This window comes from Pocillopora damicornis, chromosome 1 (genome assembly GCF_964200805.1).
Source record: "Pocillopora damicornis chromosome 1, jaPocDami1.2, whole genome shotgun sequence".
Lineage (NCBI taxonomy): Eukaryota > Metazoa > Cnidaria > Anthozoa > Scleractinia > Pocilloporidae > Pocillopora > Pocillopora damicornis.
The window spans coordinates 21,099,982-21,111,372 of NC_142670.1; the positions used below are offsets into that span (position 1 = coordinate 21,099,982).

General features: G+C 36.8%; 1 long non-coding RNA gene and 1 pseudogene across 3 annotated transcripts in view; one reads left to right on the forward strand and one right to left on the reverse strand.

Annotated features, from left to right (window-relative positions):
* The window catches only part of LOC113685257 (uncharacterized), a 3,528-nt pseudogene extending 141 nt beyond the window's left edge, over positions 1 to 3,387 (forward strand).
* LOC149052735 (uncharacterized) overlaps positions 1 to 10,717 on the reverse strand; it is a 36,432-nt gene extending 25,715 nt beyond the window's left edge. For 2 of the 3 annotated variants that reach the window (XR_016186167.1, XR_016186159.1), the window contains exons 1-4: positions 9,387 to 10,717; positions 8,775 to 9,036; positions 8,091 to 8,136; positions 6,893 to 7,036 (exon numbers count right to left, since the gene is read on the reverse strand). This is a non-coding gene — a long non-coding RNA (uncharacterized LOC149052735). The remainder of the gene's footprint in view (positions 1 to 6,892; positions 7,037 to 8,090; positions 8,137 to 8,774; positions 9,037 to 9,386) is intronic. The other variant, XR_016186164.1, reaches the window with a different exon arrangement.
* Between the last annotated feature and the right edge of the window lie 674 nt (positions 10,718 to 11,391).

Here is an 11,391-nt window from a genome sequence, read left to right on the forward strand (position 1 = left end):
GTTCCCAATAAGGGTCTCTCACACATGGCATCAGATGCAGACATCAGAGACACCAAATTTGGACCACATCAGATCGCAATTTCATGCTACCAAGTGGCAATAACTTAGTTCAATTTCAAAGCCACTACATCCATTTCATGTATCCCCTGACTACAAGTGATGAATAATCAAGGCTTGATCTATACTCGCTTCCCCTTCAGTAGCATTGAGAACATGGTACTTCCTGGCAATTTAACAGATCAGGAAACACAGCTTATCCATTCACTGAGGGTAGATGTGGAGAAATTTAATGCAATTGAATGAGGAAAAGACATTTGGGACCAGCAGAAATCATCTTCAAATAATATTTTCTCACGTTCTCTCAGAGAGAACCTCAATGAGGTGGAGTCCTTCTTAGTCTTTGCCGCAAGTTCACCATGCCTACCTCATATTGGGCTTGGTGTCGTCAATATAAAGTTCAACAATATTTTACTTCACTCATGGTTATCCCGCAATCAATGGAAAAGGCTTTTCTAGTCTTCTTTAATTTCCATAGGTTTTGCTGTCAGATGGATTCCAGCTTTTTGAGGTATAATAGTTTGTCTTAATGCATTGTGTATTTCACTGTAAATCTGTAACCAAAACAAGTCATTTTACCTGACACTGCCGTTTAGGGTTTTAAATAAGTTCTAATGATTTCATTGCTCATTTACTTGTTAAGTTTCTGAAAATGTCACCAATCTTGATCATGACTTCAATGAAGAAGTAGCTAGTGTCATTCTAGACTGTTGGCTTCCCATGAAATTGACAGTGAGCATTGTAAGAACTGTTTCATTGAGTTTTGTTTTCTTTCTAGAAAAGATTAATGCACAAATCAAGAAACCACATTTTCAAACTAATTAACAATGAGTTTGAGCCCTTCCTAGTCTTTGCCACTAGTTCAACATGTGTACCACAGTTTTGGCTCAGTGTCATCAAGATAAATTCCAACAATACAGACCCTATCCTTCTCATCCACAAGTTAATTTTGTATAACATTACAAAGGTCCATCCCAGACCAAGGTAAATGTTGCTCCTCACCCAAGGCTGTATGTGAGAACAACGGAATAGCCTTTTCTAGCCTTGTTTAGGTACCATAGGTATTACTGTAGGGGGATTCCAGCTTTTGCAGATAATAATACAATTTGCTTAGTTGTAATGCTTTTATTCTTATTTTTTAAATTTTAATTTGTAATTAATGTAATATGCATTGTAATGTATTATACAATGTATGCACATCTTTTAATTTTTTTTGAGGGCTCATTTTTCATTTTATATTTCTACATGTACTTTGTTACACTTATGCCATTTTAACAAGCTCCCATTTAATTTCAGCTTGCTGCTAAACTTTTAACACTTTACATTACTAAACATATTTTGGTATTTAAATAGTTCTCTGCAGGCTTCAAATCAATCCAGCTTGTCCAACCTGGATAAATGCTACTAATAAATTAGTATCTAAAATAAATTCAAATTTAAGCGGTAAAGGTCGTCAACTCAAAACTGCATTAATAGAATCAAATTTGTCAAAATGTTAAACTTTCCTTGCACGTGTTTTTTGTCATCATGAAATATACTGTATATGTTTATTAATCCATTTAATAATAGAGACCTCAAGGAGGTCAGTTGGAACCACACTATGAAGAGGTTTCATGGCTCTCCATGCTGGCCTTCAAAATGTAACTGCGATGTTTTCACAACACAGCACTGAAGCAAAGCAGAACTCTCCCATGAGTGCCTGTATGTGTTCAACCAACAACAAAAATGAAGAGCAAGTATTGTTTATTTGCTGGCTGTGAATCAGGAAAGGAGAAGTTTGGAATAATTGACCAACTTTATGAACAACCCTTTGCTTCAAAGGAATTCTCATGGACAGTTCTTAGTGTATTTAAGGAAGTGCAATTTAACTTCATGTTTGGGTCTATGATGGGCAGACAATTTGAAAGAAAATGAACTTTCATGCTTCTTTCTAATGTTTAGGGTTTCACCACCTTTAACAGTTGCAACTGAGGACTATGCCATGTGGTTCCCAACACATGAACATTACAGTGGTACAGGTAAAAGTATGTCTGTTTACCAGAAATATAGCAGACAGGGGCTTTGACATTCAAGAATCAGTTGGATTGTTTTGTTCTACTATCAAGATACCAGCATTCACCAAGGGTAAAAAAACAGATACATCCCCACATTTATGTAAGTTACGTCTGGCCAGCAATCGACATCGTCAATCCACTCTTTGCGCAGAATTTCGTACGGATCTTGTCCTTCGATAGACTTTAACTTTTCGAGATACCTTTCCTTTGATTCTTTCTGCTGTAGACTCTCAAAATAACCGGGTAACAACCCACGCTTCGTAGCCGCTTTTGCCGCCATGTTGTAAACAAACTGAAGCTTGTCCTCCAGTTTGCAATGTCACGTGATGTGACGTCACGCTTGAAATGGGTCTATAAATTGGATTGTGCAACCCCTACACACAAATGTCCATTCCAAAGTAAAAAAAACCTGGCCGATGAAGGTTGTTTTATGACATATGGGAAAAGTTATCAATAGAACAGTACTCAACAATCAATTTGTCAATTAGCAAAGTACAGTGTAAACTAACAAAGGTTTTAGTTGACATGACACTGTCTCATCACAGTCTTGTGTCAAAAAGAGGCATAAGGGCCTGTTCATATTACGTAAAATTTTGTTTGTTTTGCAAAAAATCTGCAAATGCAAAACCATTTTCAGTGCAAATGATTTGTTTGACCCACCAAAATTTTCGCAAGTGCCACCAAACTTCAAAGATGCTAACAACTAGCTTTGGAGGCCTACAATTGTGGATGATTTGAATGTGATATTTAAGTCAAACCATACAGTAGATAAGTGTATGCTCAAGATAAAATAATTCATCAACAAATACATGGAAAAGAAAGACTGGAATCAGAACCAAAGTGGTGGAAATCATGAGTCTCCTTTTTACAATAAGATCAACAAGGTTCTCAGGTGTCACTATTTTGTAACATTTACAAATGTAGAGGAGAGTGCAGTGGCTTTCCCAGCCAACACTTTCACTGCCTTGGCTAAAACAAGTACAAGTACCAGCGCTTCATCATCTCCAAAAGGATCTGCCACAAGTAGTGATGTTGCAAATCATGAGAAAACACTGGACAATGTCCAAAAGGAACAAAGGAAGCACAAGAAAAGGCAAAATACAGCAGCCAAACATGAGGATAGTGCAATAGCATCAACTATGGAGGGAGTAAAGAGCAAGGGGATAAATTGATGAATGTGTTGGAGGGGATGCAGAAATCTCAAATGGAGCAAATTAATATGATATTGCAGTTTAAGGGTACAATGGTGGAGGTCATGAAAAACACTAAAAATTAAATGACTCTACAGCGAGTCAGTTGGCTCTTTTTATGGGTTTTAACTGTTTTTGTTTATGCACAACTATAAATGCTTTCAAATTAGGTAAAAAATGGTGTTCCCGGTTTTGATCATTTGTTTAATTAGAAATTGTGAGAGTTCCTTTTAGAATAAGTCTTAGGGTTAGTATAAAAAAATAATGCATCCTGCCAATCCCACCTGGGATCCAAGAAGTTGGAATCCCGCCTTAAATTTCTGATAGCATTCCACCTGGAAAATCATATCCTGGGCAGGATCACACCTGGGACCCTGCCAATCCCAGTTTGGACCATGCTTAAAATTTCAGATGGCTTCTTACTTGGGATTTTAACAAAAATCCTTAAAGTGATCCTGCCTAACACTGGAGACCACAGATTTATGAAATGTACCAGATGGGATATCTTATCAATCACTTTTGTAACCTAGTCCTTCAAATTAAGAGGATAAAATTTTCTAGACAAGCTGTAGACCCCATCAATCCACTGAGGGTCCAAAACCTTCCAACTAGCTATAGAACATACTGACACCTCCACTGGGATCCCATTATCTTACCCAAGCTGTTGATCATACATGATTCAAACAGTACATGAATACACAGACTGTATGTGACAAAGATCTCATAATTTATTTGCAATGAACCAGCATGTGTTTGATGTTGTTTCATTAACAAATAGCTTAGCCAAACATTTTAAAAGAATAACAGCGCAATTCAGCGTATTACTTTTTCTACACAATTTATGCAGACCATTTCCAGTGTAATATGGCTCAACATTTAAAAAAATTGGCTGCAGTATACCAAAGAATAGAAGACAGACCTCAATAATTCATGTTTGTGATATTCTTTGTCAAATGATTCAATTCTCAGAATTATTTGAGTTTCAGTTGCGCCGAGCATTAAGTAAGCTTAATTCAAGCTGTTAAATCTATTCTTTGGTAAGATTTTGATCCCACAACAAATATCACAATTTGTACTGGCCACAAACTTTCAAAATCCTTGCTTTATAAATGGCCAATTGACCATTGTTTATTTGTACCAGTAGAATGGCCAATCGACCATTGTTTATTTGTACCAGTAGATTTGTCAACTGTTGTCCCTTCTTCTAACTCTAATGACTTTCTTTTCATTTACACCACTCATGCTGTTCTCATTTTTCCACTGAACCACAATGGAACCCATCTTTAGAAATGTTATATTAAGCAAAACAGTTGAAAAAAGAAATAATTTGATGCACGCTTGATCAACTGATGAAAAGTACATTCAAAGATGAGCGCCAAATGGAGTTTTCTTTGTTTCCAATCATGGGCATGATCACATGGATCTTTTGGGAATTGTCATTTGTTAGCAAAGAGAATCTGCTGACTTGCCCAATTGCAGTCTCAAGAGAAGTGCACAAAACTCTTCTGACTTCTCTGGCTGGTTCTCTGCTCTTGGACAATGGATATCTTGGATCCATGTTCTGATGACGATATAAATAATGATGTGAATTCACTCTATGTAGAAATAATCGACAAGAATCGAACAAAAATGCACGATTTGTGGCTGAAAGTTGTCGAGGAAACAAAGACTCTTAACCCTCTTAAGTTATGTTCATGGCAAAGGTGGGAAATAACACAAGCCAATCACAATTTTGAATGTGATTACAATTGTGTTTTACCTGCATTTTTATAAAAAAAGGATACCACATTAGGAAGTATAAGAGATACCTAGGTGATCCCAGTCTACCAGTACCCAAATCAAAAAAGCTTGACTGTAACAAGCATTCAGTAACACATTCCAACACAGCTGGTCATCTCGCTTCCTCAGTCTGACTTTCCACTGAACTAGCAGTGGTGCCAAGAGAGTCAGGTGTGTCTTATAACAGAGAAACATTTGCATGAGGTGAAAGCAACTATATGAAATTACAGAAGTGCATTGGAATTCTCATCTACAAATGGTTATGCACAGTCCAAAGCATTCCCAAGCTTGGAAAGGGGTATAGAGATGGAAGATACAAGGTTGTCATTTTATACCACAAGTAAAATTTTATACCAGACCTACAGAGTACAACACAATTTTGTTGGTAGCTGACTCAGAGAAGAACAACAAGAAAACTTTAGAGCTGTTATTATTGAAGTGTGACTTGCACTTTTCATTTGATTAATGCAGATGAAGAAATTAGTACCCGAATGAGCCAAATTAGTATCTATAGGTCTTCAATATTACCACACTTAACATATTGTCAGAAAATCTGGAACTTTGCAAGGGCATCCAACAAAGAAAACTGGAACATAAGGGGGAGAAAGCCCTAGCGACTGTCATCCTCAACAAAACATCCACATATGAGCAGCTATTAGTTAAGGCAAACCGACCATCTCCAAACAACAGAAGACTACAGGATATACTAATACTGATGTATAACGTGAAACATAGTATGGCACATAGCTACCGTTGTGACCTGTTTAGCCTGAGTAATAAGAAGTATAATTCGAGAAACTCTGACTTTAACTTGCCAAGTTTTAGAACAGTTAGGTTTGGAAAACATTCAATAAGGTACTTGGGACCACATCTATGGGCAAAATTATCTAAGAAAACTAGGGAATCATCATCTTTAGCTATTTTTAAAAGAAAAATTCGTGAGATGGACACAACAATTTTAGAATCTAGTGGCTGTAACTTGTGTATTCTATGTAACAGCTAATATTTCATTCACATTTTACTATATGGTTAAAGTATCTTTACGACACATTTTTTTTTTTAATTTGTACTCTTTTTTCTAGCATACATTTTCTGCATTTTTAGAATTGTATTTTAATGTTTATCCTTTCTTTTTAAATTTGCTTCTTAATATAGTGTCCCCAATTAGCATCATTATGATGCTGGATGTATTTGACCCTCAAATAAAGATACTTATTTACTTACTTACTTACTTGTATATAAAGAAGGACTTGCATTTTGCACCAAAAATATAAAGACTGAAGTAATATTTTTTAGGAGGTCCAGTGATTAGGACATTTAAAAAAATTAAGTTGTGCAAAGAAACTCAGTTTGTACCTCTCACTACCAACAAGTCTTGTATATTGTCTGTAATTTTATTTAGTACTTGACACAACAACAACTTGTAGCTAAAGGTTCATGGAAACACTACACAACATTATTTTGGGGAGTAGGAGTGAATAGGTCAACTAACATGGGCAAAAGAGATAAAATTGAAGGAATAGAGTGCTAAAAAGGTCAATATGTCAATAATCTTGCCACCATTAGTAGGTTTGCTGAAAACAAAGCATTATAGGTTGAAACCCAATTCAGATCCCTACAACTAGATTTTGCTTGATGCTTGTGTTATTCACATTTAACTTAAGAAACCACAGGCTGTAATGACATTAAACTGCTAGCAGGGACTATAACTAATGGTTGTGGCTTGTGAAGGCCTTTTGCCAGCCATCATTACAAAAAGCCATGTGTGTTACAAATGAAAATTTACAAACATATTCATCAAAAAGAACAAACCTCGTCAATATGATCTTTGTGTTCCTCTTCATTTGGTAAGTGATTGTACATTTGATGTTCAAACTCTGGTTTCTGTCCACTGTTGATGTGGATCTTTAATTCTAATGAAATGTCCCTCCTGAGTTGCTTGGTGTCATCCTTGTTCTACACAGTAAAAAAAGTTCAATAGATCAATTACTTTACAACCTAGTTGAGAATAAAAATTCTTGGTTTTTTACATGTACTGTTAAGCAGATGGCAAATGTAAGAAAAGTTTTCCTGACTGTAACATCAAAATATCTGCATTATGAAGTTGAGCCAACTTTCTCTTTCTGTACCTTTTGAATGGCATTTTGTGCTTATTAGTGATTCAGTATGTCTCTTAAGTTATTTGAATAGGAGTATGTGTTGAGTAATTGAGCATTCATTATTCAAGTCTATGAACACCTCTGCACAAGCAGTTAATTTTAATATGGACAAATTTCAAGCATCCCATTTCATGGATGCAGCAGATGATAGTGTATCCATATTGGATCCATCCTTTCATAGCAGTCAGATCTACTTTTTCAATGTTGATTGGCTCTTTAACAGAAAACCTAATTCAATGGCTCTCATCAAGGCGAGTCAGTTTTGCTCAAAGTTTGCTGAAAGTAACAGAGCTACAGTTAAGCAAGTCGCAAAGAAGGTTCATTGTGAGAACTATACCAAATATGTTTGGAAGTGAACCCATCATTTTCCATGTAAATTCTTTTATTTTTTATTTCTCAAGTGAGAATTGTTTTTTTAACTAAACAAAGAAACAAGCTGAGAAATTGACAAGGTAAGAAAGGGAGAGTACAAACAAGATAAAAGCTCTGTTATTGAGTTTTGTAGATGTGTTTTTGATTTGCATCAGCTTTCATCAAGAGCATAAAAGTCTCATATAACAATGAGCAATCTGTGCAAAATAAATGAGTTATTGCACACATTTTTTTGAAGAGTATCTTTAGTGGATCTTATCATCTGTCTTTGCCTGCTTATAGTTTTAAAACTTTACCAGAAGCTTTAAAATTATCGTATTACCCTGTTTGTGGCAAAATTAACAGATTAACTGAAGGAAATCAGCCAGAAATTAATTGACTGCTGCATGCCTTTATTTCACTCAGTTAAAAAAAGAGGAAACTTGCAGCCACAATAAATATTTTCCAAGGTATATTGTTTGGAGCCAAAATGCTTGTACCTGCATTTCAGTTGCATCCCTCACTTTTATCCTATTTCTCTGCAACCTATACAAGGATAAATATGGTAATATAAGTACTTGTATGACATAATTACAGCTAAATTTCAAATTTGGGTTATATTTTTAAAGCCAAACAGGGACAAGAGGTGTTATTTAATCGCACTGCAACAAACCAAATAGTTAACAATTAATGGAAAAAAGTGAAGGTAATATTCTTGAATAACACCCTCTGCTTTATCATGGGTATTATACAACAACATTCTCAGAGCTTGAGGATGATTATTCTTTAATTATACTGTTATTGGTCCACCGATTTGTGCTTCAGTATTAATATAACATCATGCCAGTTGATTATAGCAAAATAACTAAATTTGTGACCCCAATCCAGATTCAGAGACAACTCTCAGGCATATGGTCATTTCTCTTTGTTACATTTTGTGTGTTATTGATGATTCAGTTTCACAGATGGAAAGATAAGTGCACATAAATCATCCCTCAAACTGACATCAGTTCACAATACTCTGGTCCAACCCAAAAAACTTTTATCATGATAAAATTAATCAAATCTTTACTCAAACAAATTTGTTAAAAAGATTTAACATGCATTTACATCATCATAAAACACTGTAAGACACGACACCATCTCTTAGATAAAACCAATATCAAAAAAAAATCTCACCTTACCTTTTTTCAAAAGGTATGTGGCAAGCAAGCTGATAATTTCTGCCAGAGATGGGTGGCATCCCAAAATGTTTGCAGCACCATGATTTTAGCTCATTTGATTTCTTTCCATTATTCTCTTGTTTGTCACACTGTTACTAAACAGTCATGGGTCAAGCCATTACTTGTCAGTCACAAGTCACACAAGCTCTTTTTGCGCAAGTGGATGTAATTGTTCTGCATCCCACAGTGAACAGCATGAGGGTGTTGTCAATATCAGCCTAAACTATTTTGTCAGAATAAAATCATGATTGATTGTCAACACTTTTTCAAAGTATTGTTGAGCTTATCTACAAGGTTTTTTGTTTCCTAAATCTCCGTTCCTACCTACCCCCCCCCTCCCCACTTCTTCCCCAAGCAGATTCTTAAACCCCAGCAACTTCTTTCATTTCCCCACCCACTTGAAAAATTACTGACAGCCCTGTAAGGGGTAATGCTCCAATCACCAATTGGACTCAAACCCAGCCCAAATGGCTATGAAGAGTTAATAACTGTGTGAAAATAAGAAGTAAAAATACTAAATTAAATATATCTATTAAATTTCCATTATCCAAAATTTAAATGCATGCTACATACATGTCACTGAGGTGGCTCTGTGACAACCTTGGGCCCAGTTGCATATAACTGTCTTTCCAATCGCATCGACAATCTCCTGGGAACTCGGCGACTCACGAAAGCGTTACCGTGCCTGTAGGCAGAGGTAGGAAAATACGGACCGCGCTAAGAACCGATCAGACTGCAGGATTCGTTGCTGTGCCCTCTAAGAAAAAAATGAAACACTGTCTTTCTTGTCTCATCGACAATCTCCTAAGTCTGCTATTCAGGTCTGTCAGCTGTATCGTTCGATCGTTGAATTTCTCGGTAACAGAACTCTAAAAGATCCAATGCACTAGTTCTATACTAAATGAAACTAATCAAAGTTGGAAGGAAGCGAAAGGATAGCTGAATATGTACCGTAAAATACTTGTCACCTCAAACATTCCGCCATCTTACATCGAGTAGGTCAGTTACGGTAGGAGCATGCGCACTCAGTTCTTATTTGGGCGCCAAATCGCTAATCGCTCGAATGATTACAGAACGAATTGGACGACATGAATATTTCTGTTACCATTACTAAACATTACAGAATCGCGCCCATTGAAAAACGTCGCACGGGAAAATGCAAATAAGCTAGAAAAGAGAAAGAGAGCATGCGTAACTTCACGCAGGCCTGTCAATCCGACTGTCAATCATGTAATCCCCCGTGTACGCAGTGTTCGAAAGTATTGTTTCTTGTGCAGACAACCGAAACGTAGCGCTTTTCATCGAAGAAGAATAGACGTAATTAGTGGCGTTATCTTGATTAGGTTATATTGTTTAAAAATCGGTCAGATGTAAAATTAAATTGCCTTTCAAATGCCGGGTTTTCAATTTGTGTTAAGACTCAAATGCGGCAGATTTGCGAGGTTCGACCATCAACTTCGCCAAGAAAGCAAAACATCACAGAAATATTCCTTTTAGTAAAATTTCCGTACTGCCCCATACTATCGTAAAACAAATCTGTTTTCCCAATGGTAAAGTATTGTTTTTGTCACTCTATCCAAGAACTGAACGTATAATGTAGTGTGGGGCTGTGCGGAATTTTACCTTCCTTTTTGGCCCGTTATTGCCGTCAGTTTCAGATAACACGTCGGTAGTCGGTAATTACTTTTCGAAAAGCTTAAGTATACGTTGTAGATTCCCGCTCCACGTAGGTGCACGCTCACGCTCATAAGCTTACGGATGAACACTTCACGCTCTTTTGATATGCAAACGCGGCCCTCGCTCTTTACCGACGAAAAGAGCATTTCGTCACTTTGAAACAATGCTAATTGCTCCAATTGTATCTCCATTGTCTCTAAACGGACGCAAAGCGAAATTTTACAACTCCCGTTAGGGTACATGAGAATTAACTCTGAAGTTCGATTCTGGGTTCGATTCTCTGGGTTCGATTCTCTGGGTTCGATTCCCACCGAGGTCAAAAGATTTTTTCTTTGCCTCGTGTGGTTCCCTGTTTCCCTTTATTAGGGCTAACGCCCTGTGGGTTATTCATGGGTTTAAATAGCACTTTAATTTACACTTCAGAGTTAATTCTCTATTCAGATCTAAAGCGACCGAAGTTGGCGGTGAGCGTTTGCAACCTCATTCCTAGGTCATTGCGCCCGCAAAGCATCATGGGTACCACTACTTTTCTCGGGCGACGCTTTTCAATGGGCGCGATTCCGTAATGATCAACAGGTAGTAGAGCGTGTTGTTGCAATAAACGACAATCACAAGTTGTTTTTGCCTCTTGCTGTTGAGACTGATGCGTTTCCTGCGAGTTTTGTTAAATCTAAGGTCCTTACCTCTTGTCGAAGACAATTTCCTGCAAGTTATGTTTCAGTTCCCTCTCGCGTGCTTAATAGGCAAGTTGACAGCACGCAAACATAACAGCTTGTGAGGGAAGAATGCCTTATTCTTTTTAATCATTAAAAAAGTAATTCATTCGAAAGGTCATGTTATTTCGAGTTCCTTTTTAACCAGTTTCGCTCTATCCTTCTCTTAAATCTTTTTCTAGTTCTAC